This window comes from Micromys minutus (assembly GCF_963924665.1).
Source record: "Micromys minutus genome assembly, chromosome: 10".
Classification (NCBI taxonomy): domain Eukaryota; kingdom Metazoa; phylum Chordata; class Mammalia; order Rodentia; family Muridae; genus Micromys; species Micromys minutus.
Window position 1 is genome coordinate 28,455,229 of NC_137979.1, and position 14,830 is coordinate 28,470,058.

At 38.2% G+C, this 14,830-nt stretch overlaps 1 protein-coding gene across 2 annotated transcripts in view; it reads right to left on the reverse strand.

The window, feature by feature from the left end:
• TAOK1 (TAO kinase 1) overlaps positions 1-14,565 on the reverse strand; it is a 64,176-nt gene extending 49,611 nt beyond the window's left edge. The window contains exons 1-2 of one of the 2 annotated variants that reach the window (XM_080923505.1): positions 14,435-14,565; positions 10,160-10,222 (exon numbers count right to left, since the gene is read on the reverse strand). The gene's annotated coding sequence lies outside the window, so the exon portion shown is untranslated. The remainder of the gene's footprint in view (positions 1-10,159; positions 10,223-14,434) is intronic. The other variant, XM_080923506.1, reaches the window with a different exon arrangement.
• Positions 14,566-14,830: the final 265 nt, after the last annotated feature.

The window sequence follows — 14,830 nt, forward strand, 5'->3', positions numbered from 1 at the left end:
TGAACTTTGTGCTTCTTGTAATTTTATAAATAGTCCTCCTAGTTTACAGTCAAGTTTCTCTATGACTGCTAGTTGCTATCCAAAGCTTCAAAGAACTAACTTTGAAAATTCAAAGAGATTCTACTAAACTGTTAGAACTACATGACCTCTGTGAGGCACTACATTAGGAACACATGATAACTAAGCTCACTCCCAAAGAACACGTACAGAATAATTAGAACACTAGGGACAGAGTATTTAAAAGTAAGTGCAAAGGAGCACAAAAGGATGATACCATATTACTTGCAGAGAAGGTATTATAAGAGTGGTGCATTGGGTAGTTATGTTTTTTAATGCAAAAAATATGGAAGGGCAATCACAAATAACCTTAAAAAAACTAAACAAAATGGACCCAGCAAGATGACTCAGAGGGTAATTGCCACACAAGCCTGTCCTTTTTCTGATCCCCAGAATTCACAGTAGAAGGAAAGAACTAACTACTAAACCTGTCCTTTAATCTCCTCTTGCACACTGTAGCATGTGTGCACACACACATAAGCACATGCATTCATAAAAATACAAATGTATATATACACTCACAATAATAATTTTAACCAAGCAAGATAATTTATAAATAGCCTAAGGTAAAGAAGTGAGAACAGAGGTAGAAGAGATGGTTACTGAAGTGGAAAAGACAAAAGGTACTAGAATGTTAGAAACTTTCACATATAAATTTGTATAGCCTTTCTTCCCTGCTTAAATAAAGAAGTGTATAATTTTAAGTGGTAGATTAACTTGTAAATCTTCATTTATGTATTTTACTATAACGCTGTAAGTCTGAGTACACAGAAGAGCAATAGCTCAGTGGCAGAGCAACTATCCGTATGTTTGAGGGGCTGTGTTCAATCCCCAGCACAGCAAGAAAAGAGGACAGGACTGTAGGAGATAAATCAGAGCAATGAATAAGAGGATCAGAACTAGGAGAAACAAAAACGTTAAAAAAATTTATTTTCTGTATTATGTACATGGATGTTTTGCCTGCATGTATGCCTGTGTACCACGAATGTGCCTGATACCTGGTACTGGAGTTATTGTGAATGGCATGTGGATGCAAAGAATTGAACTCTGGTCCTCTGGAAGAGCATAGTGGCTCTTAACTGCTAAGCCATCTCATAAACCCTTCTGAGTAATGCAGAATCAAGACAATACTATACTAACACAATATGCCAAGTACTATTCTCAAGTCTATATAATCAATCTAATCCTCTTAGACCAATACTTAGAAGTATTATCAGTTCTAATTTATACAGATGATAAAGCTGAGGCCCACAGAGATTAAATGAAAAAAAAAGAGAGAGAGATTAAATGATTTCCTCAAGTTCACAAAGCAATAAGAATATCATCCATTATGGGCATGGTGGTGCACACCTTTCTAGCACTTGGGAAGCAGATAGTAAGATCTCTTGAGTTTGAGGCCAGCCTGGCCTACAGAGTTTGTTCCAGAATATCCAGAGCTGTAACACAGAGAAACCATATCTTGAAAAGAGAGGAGGGCTGGAGAGATGGCTCAGCAGTTAAGAGCACTGGCTGCTCTTCCAGAGAACCTAAGTTCAATTCCCAGCAACCATCTGTAATGGGATCTGATGCCCTCTTCTGGCCTGCTGATATATAAGCAGCAGAGCACTCATACATTAAATAAATAAAATTTAAAAAGAGAAAGGAAGAAAAAAAAGAATGAATGAAGATCAATCATGGCAATAAATTTTCACTATGCCATAGCAATGCATATAAAAACATGTAAAATAGAAAAGAATTGAAAAGTGACTACCAACAAGTACAGATTGGCCCAGAAATAGATTGTATCCAACACCAACAACCTTTATTACAATTCTGTAACTTTGATGTCAGCACCTTCCTCACCAATCAGTCAACGTTCTCACCTGACTATAAACCTTGCTCAGCAAGTATACCATTTGCACCATTATCCTCAAATCTTCCACTCCTAGAATAAACCTTCACGGAAGTAAAACATAGTCTCTTAAGAATGTTACAATATATAGATGAGGAGAGAAATTAAAGAATCAAAACCAATCCCAAAGTTTCTAATGTATGAAACTTCAGGACTGAAGAGATGGCTCAGTGGTTAAGAGCACTGACCGCTCTTCCAAAGGTCCTGAGTTCAATTCCCAGCAACCACATAGTGGCTCACAACCATCTGGAATGAGATCTGATGCCCTCTTCTGGTCTGCCTGAATACAGCAACAGCGTACTCATACATAAAATAAATAAATAAAAAGACCATTATAGGTATAATGTTTCTCTGCGCTGTGTAAAGTTTACCTTTGTGTTATTCAAAGGCTGATTTCTTTGCCCTAACATCTTGTTTCAATCCAGGCACAATATTATAATGTTTATACTAAGAATCTCCTGTCTCAAATTTGTGTAAACAATTCTTACCATTTATTCTCTGCCTTGTCAATAAATGCTGGTCACCCAATGGCTAAGCATAACGACTAGAGCGGGATGTCTGCCAACCAAAGTGAGGAGATAGATACGGGGATATAGATCAGTTCAGAAGGTGGATGAATGAGAGCCATGAGGAAGGGGTCCAGAAAGAGTTTATTTTTTAACTTGCAAATAAAAAAATTACACACTAGAACTAACCAGACTCAAAATCTATACATGCAATGGACTTCATTTTATTCAGTTAGAATAGGCATTTAGAATGAAAACTGGAAAGCTTTACATTAAATTTTACACTCTCAGTATTGGATATATTTTATGTACTTATCTAACACCAAAACCAAAAAAGTCCAAAACAGAATTATAAGTAAAAAAAACAATTAGTTTATAATTCAAAGGAGCAAAAGAAGCTAGTCATGGTAGCTCATTTGTACAACACTGCCCAGAGAGGCTGTTAATAGACTGAAGTGAGTTTGAGCCCAATCTAGTCTATATCATGAGTTTCAGACTAGTCTGAAATACAGAATGAGACCTCGCTCCCCAAAAGAGAAATGGAATGAGGGAAAAGCCTTCAAAAATACTCAAATCTTACAGTGCTAACTAAATAAAGTCAAAAATGAGTACTAAATTCCGAGAGAAAATCTGATCGTGAATTTTTAAATCTAAAACAAACAAACAAACAAAAAAAAAAACTTGACCTTATTTAGTAAGGATGTTCTCTCTACTTGTCCTGAAAATCTCTTTCTTGGTTTTAATAGGAGTAAATTGGTAGAAACCAAGCCAAACACAAACGAGAAGGCCAAAATTATAGCATATGCTTGTAATCTGAGCACTTAAGAGGATCAGGAACGAAACACCAGCCTAGTTTACATACCAAGTTCATGGCTACCACCTTAAAGACAGGGTCAGCAGAGAGTCGAAAGTGCCCCAGACTTATTTAATGTGTATAAATACATATTCTGCTTGCCATGTATGTATATGCACCACATTCATGGCTGATAACCCATGGAGAACAGAAGAGGTTGTCAGATCCCCTCTAACTGAAGTTATAGATAGCTCTAAACCACCATATGGTGCTGGGAATTGAAGCCAAGGCCTATGGAACAACTAATGAGTGCTCTTAACTGTTTAGCCATCTCTCTAGCCCCAAAGCTGTCTTTTTTTTTTTTTTTAAGATTTATATATTTACTTTATGTATATGAATACACTGTAGCTGTCTTCAGACATACCAGAAGAGGGCATCAGATCCCATAACAGATGGTTGTGAGCTACTATATGGTTGCTGGGAATTTAACTCAGGACCTCTGGAAGAGCTGAGCCACCTCAACAAACAAAAAAGAATTAAACTTTTTCTATAAAGGAATTAAAAGCAATCAAAATACAAGATCTATAGTAATACACAGAAGCATTCTATAATCTGTTTAATACTTAGCACACTAGTCACATTAATTTTATGAAATTACATACCATAATACTTGAATATTAAATCTATTCTCAAACAAAAATAAGTGTTATTTTCTTAATATGCTCCAAATAAGTTTCACAGTGTTGCAAACCTGCAAGTTACAATTACTTGAAAACTGAAGCAAGAGGACCACTTGGGCCCAGGAGGTCATGACCATCTTGAACAACATAGCAGAACCTTGTCATAATTGAAAATAAGAGTAAATAAAAAATAAGGAACCAGGGGCTGGAGAGATGGCTCAGTGGTGAAGAGCACTGACTGCTCTTCCAGAGGTCCTAAGTTCAATTCCCAGCAACCACATAATGGCTTACAACCATCTGTAATGGCAACTGATGCCCTTTTCTGGTGTGTCTGAAGACAGCTCCAGTGTACTCATACATTCATATATAAAATAAATAAATATTAAAAAAAAAAAAGGAACCAGAAATGTACCCTGGTTGGTAGTGACTGCCTAGTATGTACAAACCCTGGACTGATGATGACCAATCCCACATACCAGAGATGGTGGCATGGTGTCAACCCCAGTACTCAGCTACATAACTTGAGGCTAACCTAAGATACATGAAATCCTATCTCAAAAATAAGGTTTTCCTTCTGGGTGACAGGGAGAGAGGAATGTATTTCAGTAGCAGTATGCAAACTCACTAAAAACAAGGCCACAAGTTCCATTCCTAGCAACCCCAAAAGTTTTCCCTACTAATTCTACAGTGTTCAAGAAAATATAAATACACTTACACGTATGATGTAACAAACATTCCTAATATAAATATCTCTCTCTGCAATTATTTGCAAAACTCTTTAAAAGTATTAGCCCTTTCCAGGATCTCTTTGGTAAAGACCTTAACACACCAAATTTTAAGACCAAGTAAAGGTAAATATGCCAATGTGAGCAAATAGAGTAGACAATGAAATCAATACAAACTTAAAGGTAGAGTTTTTTTTTTTTTTTTTAAGGAAAAAAAAAAAGCCACACAAGCACTCTTCAGAGACATTATATTAGACATAAAGGGCTCTAGAAGAGCTCTTGCCTACTATGGAAACTGCTCTTTTCAATTCAGCAAGAATAGAATTCAAAATAAAAAGATATTAACGTGTCCAGAAATGTTATGGCAAACAATATTTCCCTTAATAATCTTACCCCTTACTAACGTACCACACTATGACATTTCTCATCGTTTAATTGGTACTGTACTTATTATAAATTGAGTTCACATTAGTCACAACCTAGAAAGTAATGGCTTAGAATAACTGACAAGCACGAAAAGACCTTAGTGTCCCATGAATAGCTATCTAACTTGAAAAAAAAAAAAAAAAAAAAAAGGAAGATTTTAAAAACAAGAAAACTCATCCAGAACAAGGACAGTATCTTAACAGCACACAATAATCTCTTAAGAGTCTAAATTATTCAAGCATGATGGCTCAGACAGGTTCCCAGCACCTGGGAGGCTGAGATAGGACAAGTTCAGTATCAGTCTGGACTATACAGTGAGTTCCAGGCCAGCCTGGGCTACAAAATGACACCATGTTTCAAGAAAACAAAATATGGGCTAAAGTGATGGCTTAGCAATTAACAGCATTAGTTTTTATTGCAGAAGAGCTGGCTTCAATTACCACATGACAGCTTACATCTGCAACTCCAGTTCCAGGTGGTTTGAGAGACCCTTTTCTAACCTCTGTAGGTACCAAGGCAACATGCAAGCAAAATACCCATACACACAAAAAAATTATATACATACACACATATACACTAACTTGCCAAATTAACATACTCTTGTTAATGTATTTCAAGGTAAGGACACATCTACAAAGACTATGTAAGACTAAATAAAAAGCTTAGCTGAGCTGAAAAGATGACTCAGCAGTTAAAAGAGTACTGGCTACACTCCTAAAATACCTGGATTTGATTCCTAGCATCCACACTGAGTGGCTCACAACTATGTTAACTCCAATTCCAAAAAAGATCTGACACTATTTTTTGGCCTCTGAGGGTACCACACGCACATATGCCATATGTAGCATATGCATACACTCTGGGATATACACATGAATATAAAGTATTTTTTAGGGTCAATGGTGGCACATGCCTTTAATCCTAGCCCTTGAGAGGCAGACATACAAGCAGGTGAATCTCTGAGTCTGAAGCCAATTCTGGTCTACTGAGTGAGTTCCTAGACAACCAGGGCTACACAGAGAAACCCTGTCTCGAATAATAATATTAACAAAATAGGCATGGCCCCACAGATTCATGAGTTTGAATGCTTGGCCATAAGAAGTGACACTATTACAAAGTGTGACCTTGATGGAGTAAGTGTGGCCTTGTTGGAGGAGGTGTGTCAGTGTGAGGGCAGGCTATAAAGTCTCCTACGCTCAAGCCAAGCCCAGTATGCCACACAATCTCCTGCTGCCTTCGGATCAAGATGTAAAGTCCCAGATCCAACAGCACCACATCTGCCTACATGAAACCATGCTTCCCACCATGATAATGAACAAAACCTCTGAAACTGTAAGCCAACCCCAATTAAATGTTTTCCTTTATAAGAGTTGTCATGGTCACATGGTTCCATAGTATAGCGGTTAAGTTATCACATCTACTTTACACACAAAAGGTTCTGGGTTCGAGCCCCAGTGGAACCACTGGAGCTTTTCCTTTGCAAAGGCCATTTGAGTTTAAAGGGCTGGAGAGATGGCTCAGAGGTTAAGAGCATTGACTGCTCTTCCAGAGGTCCTGAGTTCAATTCCCAGCAACCACATGGTGGCTCACAACCATCTGTAATGAGATCTAATGCCTTCGTCTGGTGTGTCTGAAGAAAGCTACAGTATACTCATATCCATAAAATGAATAAATATTTTTAAAAAATTAAAAAGAAAATTTTAAAAGAGTTGCCATGGTCATAGTGCTGAAGAGCTAGCCCAGCAGTTTAAAGCACTTGCTACTCTTCCAGAAGATCCAGGTTGGACTCCCAGCACCAACCTGGTGGCTTACACCATCCAGAACCCATGACTCCAGTTCTAGAAGTCCTGACTTTCTCAGCTGACCTCTAAGGGCACCAAGCACACATATATACATACATACATACAGACAGACAGACAGACAATGCATGCATGCATGTAAAACACTCAAACATAATAAATAAATCTAATAAAATTTAATTTTAAAGTGTTACACATCAGTATTCTTGGATGCCTTCAACATCAGGCATGGAGAACTCTACTAAGAAGTTTTATACCAAATTCTTCCTAAATAAGAAAAAAAGTTCTAAAGAGGAAAAAATAAAATTTCATTCCTTAGCATAGACTTTACATTGAGCAAAGGAAAGAAAAAAAGAAAAAAAGAAAAAAAAACTCACAGATTTAAAAACTCCAATCAGGCAAGTGGGGTGTACCAACAGGTATTTCAGTACAAGAGTGTTACAAGGCCCAGGAATCCATTTTTAGACACTATTCTCCCCAACCCATCCCACACACATTAGCATTAAATAATTCATACTAGTCTATTCTAAACACAACAGTAAGCTACTCTGATTTTCTAACCATTTCTCAAAAACTATGTCAGCCAAAGAACTACAGATGTAATTCAGTAGTAGAAATACTTTCCTAACATGTACGAGGTTCTGGGTCCAACCCAAAGCAGCACAATGATATGCATGTATATAAGATGCCAAAAAGTATAAACCATTGATGGCTAGCAGCTAAAGGCACATTCTACTGAGCCTGACTACCTAAATTCAATCCCCAAAACCCACAAGGCAGAAGGGTTGGCAACTCCCACAAGTTGTCCTCTAACCTCCACATATGCATAAACATAAACACAAAATAAATTTAAAATAAATAAATTATAAACAAAAAATATAAACTGAACTTAAAAAGTATAAAACAGGAGTCTGAGACAAGAGAACACAAAGTTCAAGGTGAACTGGGCAACTTAAGGAGACTGCCTCAACTCAAAATAAAGTTTAAAAAAAGGCTAGGAGAGACTAGAGAGATGGCAGCTCTTATACAGAAATCAGGTTTGGTTACCAACACCTACAATGGAGTTCACAATCATCTGTAATAGGATCTGATGCCCCCTTCTGGTACGCCTGAAAAAAGCAACAGTCTAAAGAAAGCAACATGCTTAAAATAAATTAGTCTATAAAAACAAAAACAAACAAACAAAAAACGGTAAAGTACTGGGATAACTGCTCAGTGATATGGTACTTGCCTACCATACTGCAGATCCTAAGTTCAACTCTCAGTACTGCAAAAAAATAAAAACTAATACAAAAAAATTTTAAAAGCCTCACACTTTTAGTAGACATTTTATAAATAACCCCCTGTAACTCACTCTTAAATATTAAACACTCTACTATGTTTGCTCATAAATATGTATTAATCAACTAATATAAAGTCAACAATCTGCTGAGTATTCGCTATGTATCGGGTATATTAAGCAAATAAAAAAGATCATCCTATTTGAAGCCCGCAACTCAGTAAGTACTATCTTCACAGGAAAAAAAAAGTTAATTAAAACAGGTAAGACAGTTCAGCATGTAAAAAATGCTTCCTGTGAACCCTGATGGCATAAGTTAATCCTCAGGACATACATAAAGGGAGGGTAAGAATAGACTCTCTCTGTCTTCTTATGCACCCCACAATTGTGATTAAAGAAAAAAATTCTTTAAGCTAAGGAAGGTATGTAGTTTATAACTGCTATCATTAAAATATAGTAATTAGGCCAGAGAGATGGGTAAAGGTTTTTGTTGCCAAGCTTAACAGCACAAACTCAATCTTCAGGGCCCACATGGCTAAATGAGAGAACCACCTCCTACAACTTGTCCTCTTACCTCCATACAGATGATGGCATCTTCACTCAAATAAAGAAACAAATGTAATAATTTTTTGAGGTTCAAATTTAAAATATGCCAGTTTTATTATGCTGACTCTGTTCCCATTCCATTAACTAATAATTATTCCTCAGAAACTGAACTAAGCATATTTTTCTAAATGTAATTCACCTGCTTACAATTAATTATTTGATCAAAAATTTTAACAGGGACTAGATATGACTCAGCAGTCAAGATCACTTGCTGCTCTTGAAAATGATATTGGTTCAGTTCCCAGCACCCACATGGTAGCTCATAACCAATAAGCTAGATCCAGGGCATATGCTGACCTCTTCTGGTTTCTGGGAACCAGGTATACATACACATGGTACATAGAAATATGTAAGTGCAGACAAGGTACTCATACATTTAATTGATGTTAATGAAATAATCTTAAAACAAGTTTTTAAAAACTTATCAGGGGGCTGGAGATATGGCTCAGTGGTTAAGAGCACTGGCTGCTCTTCCAAAGGTCCTGAGTTCAATTCCCAGCAACCACATGGCAGCTCACAACTGTAAGTCCAAGATTCAACACCCTCACATAAACATACATGCAAGGCAAAACACCAAGGCAGATAGATGATAGACACTTATAAAAAGAAAAAAAGTGGTCCTTTTTGCTTAAAAATAAGCCAGGAAACTGTTAGATATGATGATGCACACCTATAATCCCAACACCTAGGAAGTCCATTCTGGACAGCATAGAAAAGCTGGAGAAGTGCTACTAATGCAGAGTCCTGGGTTCAATCCCCAGCACCACAAAAAGAAGAAAGAAAAAAAAAAGTAGGGGAATATGCCTATGATTCCAGCTCTAAGAGGTGAAACAGGAAGACCAGAAATTCAGTCATCCTCAGCTATACAGCCAAGTTCATGGCCAGCCTGGTGACCTGAACCCTGACTTGATAAATAAATACCTACCGCATAGCTGATGCTTGTTTTAAGATGAAGTTTCCTTAGGTTGCCCAGACTGGCCTGGAACTCAAGAGATCCTGTTACCTCAGGCTCCTTAGTAGTAAACTGGCATGTTTGACAGATTAGCATGTCTACTAAGCAAGGTATTTAGTAATATATAATCTTACTTATAAACAAAGTTTTCATTTTAAGAAAGTCTTACACCTTTTATTGACCACTTAATTTTGTCACTATTTAAACAGAACAACAAAAATCCGACTCTACCACAAATGGAAGAAACTGATCCAAAAACAAATACTTGTTACCAGATGACAGAAACATCTCAAATGGAAGTGTTTCTAGTAGCTAGAATTCATTTTTTTTTTAAAGCAGTGAGACACCATTAACAAACTAAACATCAAATTTTATCACTAAAACTTCAATACTTTAACCCACCAATAAAATAAAATAAAATATAGTTTTTTATCTTCTCACTTACATTTCATAACAGGAAATCTTGAATATATTTTTTAAAAATCCAGCCATGAACAAGTTCAGAAACCTAAAAGGTAGATGAACATATGTTGGCACTCTATTTAATGGGACAATCCCAATTTTATGTAGAATTTGATTATACAAACGTTTTAAGTGATTCATTTATATATGATTCTGAACTGAACAGCAGCCCTTCTCCAAAAAGCTCTAATTTCTAAACAGTTAAGTTAGAAAAAGTAAAGCTTGTTGTTATAATAGACTACTGATAACCAAAGAGATATGAATGAGAAATAAAGTAGTTTTAATACATAAACATTTCTAAATGACATGAAGAAAATAATCTCAATTCTAGTTCAAATGTCAACAGCTGACATACAATATTTGGTTTAATAAGTATTAAACCAAATACTTATTGGTATTGGTACTTAGTGGTAAGCAAAGAGGAGATAGATGGTGAGAGTGTGTGTACTCTAGTGAACACCAAATTTAAGTATCCCAATTAGTATGTTTGTTATTTGTAAAATAGCAAGCATTATAACATGAGACTAAATATGACTTGATATACAGCTATTTAGGGCAGGGTCTTGTATAGCCCAGTCTGGCTTCAAACTTAATCTGTAGTTAAGATGGTCTTTAACTTCTGGATCTTCCTGCCTCCATCTTCATGATGGAATTACAGGCCACAGACAGAATTATAAGCATATTCTACCATACCCAGTTTATACAATTTTGGAGACTATACCTAGGACCTTAAGCTTATCACTGACTTATATCCCTAGCCCTAAGATATACTTATTTTGTATTAGCATACAAATAATTATCATAACCAAAACTCTCCAGAAATCTGTATTATAAAATATATAGCAATTACTTTCTATTTAATTTTTACACATATTTGGTTCTGTATACTACTGTATCTCCTTTAAACTTTTCAAACAGCAAGAATGTAACTCGGTGATAAGATTACTTATTTATAACGGAAGCAATATTTTCATACTATTAAGATAGTCTTGGTGCAAGGGAGATGGCTCAGTGGGTAACAACAGCTACTGAACAAGCACGAGGGTCTGAGTTTAACTTTCCAGAATCCATATAAAAACCTAGCTATGCCTGTGAGCTCCTCCCCAGCACTGGAAGGCAGAGAAAGAATGGTCTTGTTGTCCATCAGCCTACCCCCAGATTCAGCCAAGATACCCTGGTTTTAAAGGAATAAGACAGACAGTGATAAAGCAGGACACATCCTCCTGTAGCACTCCCACTCCCTCTCACAAACACAGACACATTTTTTTTTAAATGACCACTCCTAAGGGAGCATGCCTGTAATCCCAGTTCAAGAGTCAAAAGCAAGCCTCTGAAGCAAATTCAGGATACCCTGGTCTACCTACCGAGTTTCAGGCCAGACAGTATTCACAGTGAGATTCTTAAAACAATAAAAAAGCAATTAAAAAAGTACTTTGATTATTAAAAGCCTCTAAACCAGTTGATTCTTAGAAATTCCACTACTTACAAAACATGAGAATAATAACCAAATTAACAAATCAGAATGCCAAAAATTAAGTCATTAAAAGGGAATCCAAAGAAAGAGCCAGTTGTGAAAGAACAGGAAGTGATGTACACTCCATTTTGTGGGTGAACTATTTAGAAACATAAGCACCACACTAATCTGGAATCAACTCAGGCTAACAGCTCTCAGTATTGTCTGACAGTGCCATCAGGGGTCATAAAATAACCCTCAGGCAGTTTTTTCCTTAATAATGAATTTATTTAACTGATCACCAACATACTTTTGCCATTTTTAGGGAAAAGCTCCTACCAGCTATAAAGATGCCTTAGTTCTAATATGAATCAGTAAAGCAATTAACCTATACCCTGTGTATATCCTTAAATTTTGTAGCTATTGATAAATCCACTCTTCTTGCATCTTTCCAAAATAAAAACAGTCACTCTTTACTGTGCATTGGAGTCATATTTGCTAATATGATATGAATCCATTATCAACAATAAACCATAAAGCAGAAAATTAGGTATTACAGCATAATTTTTCCTTTATGAGGAGAAGGCTACATATTCTGCAAACAGGACAACATCATTTATATCATGAAGTAAAGGTTCAAATGAAGCTGGGCACAGTACTTCAGTACTCAGAAGGCTGAGGCAGAAGGACGGCCACAAGTTTAAGGCCAGCTAGGACTGCATAGTAAGAACCTGCCTCAACAAAAACAAATTCTTGGCACACAGTGGCACAGGTGAGGTAGAAGGTTCAGTTCAGAGCTAGCCTTAGCTACACAACATTTGAAGAGAATCCGGACTACATGAGATCTTGTTTCCCAACACCATCTTCAAAAAAAGAGAAAGACGAAGATTCAAATGAATGGTGCTATTTATATTAAATGAACTGAGATGAATATTAAAACAATAAATAAGGCAATTTTTTTTCAATTTTTGAGAAAAACATAATACAGTTTTCACAAATATCATGAAATAAATAAAAGAATTGAGGACAGGCATGGTGGCTCACACCTTTAATCCCAGCACACAGGAGGCAGATACAAGAAGATCTCTTGTGAATGAGGCCAACCTGGCCTACATACCAAGTTGCAGGCCAGCCAGGGAGCTCACTCACCACTGTATACACAGTATAGTGAGATGCTGTTTCAAAAAAAAAAAAAGTTTAAACTGAATATGAAAGCACACGCCTGTAATTCTGGCACTTGGAAGACTGAAGACAGAGTTATCAGGAGTTTAAAGCCATCTCAGCCACAGTTACACCAGCCTGGGTGTGCTACAAGAGAAAGAACTTAAGTCAGTACCTAGCAGTACTGCTAGATCTTTAATCCTTGTATTCATAACTTAAAAATAACTCATTAAGAAAAGCTTAGACACTAAATGTGATGTTAATAAAATATCAAGATAATTCATTAGCATAGTTTAGCAATCCTTAATACTGCTAATATTCACATATAGAATATTTCAAAAGCACCTCACTAGTAAATCTAAACAATTTTAAAAAATGGACCCAGGTGTGGAGGCTTACACCTGTAATCCCAGCACAAAAGAGGGCAAGAGGCAGAATGGCTGAGTTCAAGGCAGTATTAATACAGAGACCCTACCTATAAAACAGGGAGGATTGTACATCAAGATTCTGTTTACTACAACCCAGACAAGATGATTTCTTTTAAAATAAGTATGACATGAAGTAAAAAAGAAAAAAAATGAATACAGAATACAGATCATAGGATAACTGGGTGCATTACCTTACATTTCCTCAAGAAGGAACATTTGCTACATGAAAGTTTGTAACACAATAATTTTCAGAAATGTTCTTTATCAATGTTATGCAAAATAGTATTAACCTTAAAAAGTCTCAAGCCAGGGTTAAACGTCTGATTATCCGAGTTGAATGCAATAATTTCTAATAATTCTCAAATAACTACAAAAGCCAAAGGGGGTAAAGGGAAAGAATGGGAGAGATTTTATTAAATCCTAACAAAAACTACCGGACCCTTCAACAGTCCATCCAAGAATCCTCTCTCTCAAAACAGAAAACTGTTCTAACATGAGGCCATATCTCAATAGTAACAAGAAGAGCTGACATGCTTCCCATGGACTTATCTCAGGGGAAGAATCCAAACAGTACTGTAATCGATTTAAAACCAAAGAGGAAAAAAACTAACCTCTCCAAGGGAAGCGCCATTGCTTGCCTCTCCTGCCCTCCACCCCCACTTCAGTGTATACATGGATATTTGTACCAAGAAACTGACTTGGACTCCTGCAGCACTGCAGTAGATTACAAGATATGGGGGAGGGGGAAGAGATGCTTCCATCACCCCTTACATTAGTAAGGTACAGATTTCCTTGGGGAGGAGTGGAAACCACCCAGTTGGTTACCCAGAGCATTCTCCATTCCCAAGAATACAGATGCTACAAAGGAGGAGAAGCAGGATGAGGAGAAAGACCAGAAAGGGACCTCGCGCCTTTAAGTCGGGGTGCACGTCAACTCAAATCTCCCTACTAGAGCCACACCTTCTTAGAAACATCCCCTTCCACCACCTCTTCCGGTGACCCTTGGAAAAAAGGAATGCAATTGCTCTGGCCCCTCAAAACAGGAGGGCGCCCAGCTCACCAGTTTCTTCACCCCACCCACAGATTCACAGACCCTCCCTGTCTCCCTCCCCCACTCTACCCCCAGAGCTCTTCTTTCACCCAGAGAAGAGCCTGAGTGGGCAGAATTTCCCCGCCCCCTCCATGTCTTCCTTTCCCAAAGCAGAGGTGCCCTTACCCCTTCGCCGGCAGGTCTGGGGCAGAGCAGACGGGTGCAGACCCCTGGAGCGCTCCGGTGGCCGCAGCGCTGGAGAGCGAGGAGTGAGGAGGAGGGGGCCCGGCGACAGACCGCCGCCCCCCCCCCCAGCCACCCAGCCCAAGCTCTGCGACAAGGGGCCGGGGGGGAGGGAGGGGGGGGACGAGGGGACGACCGGGGTCGAGGAGGCGCCCTTAACGCTCGGGCTCAGTTAAGATGGCGCGGGGGAAGTGCCGGGAGTCGCCGCCGCCGCCGCCTCGGGGGAACCGGCCCGGGCCTCGGCCGCCTCCGGTCCTCACAGCCGAGGCCCTGTCGGTCCCCCGCCGCGGCCCCTTGGCGGGCGGGCCCACGCGCACCCCTCCGCCACCACCACCACCC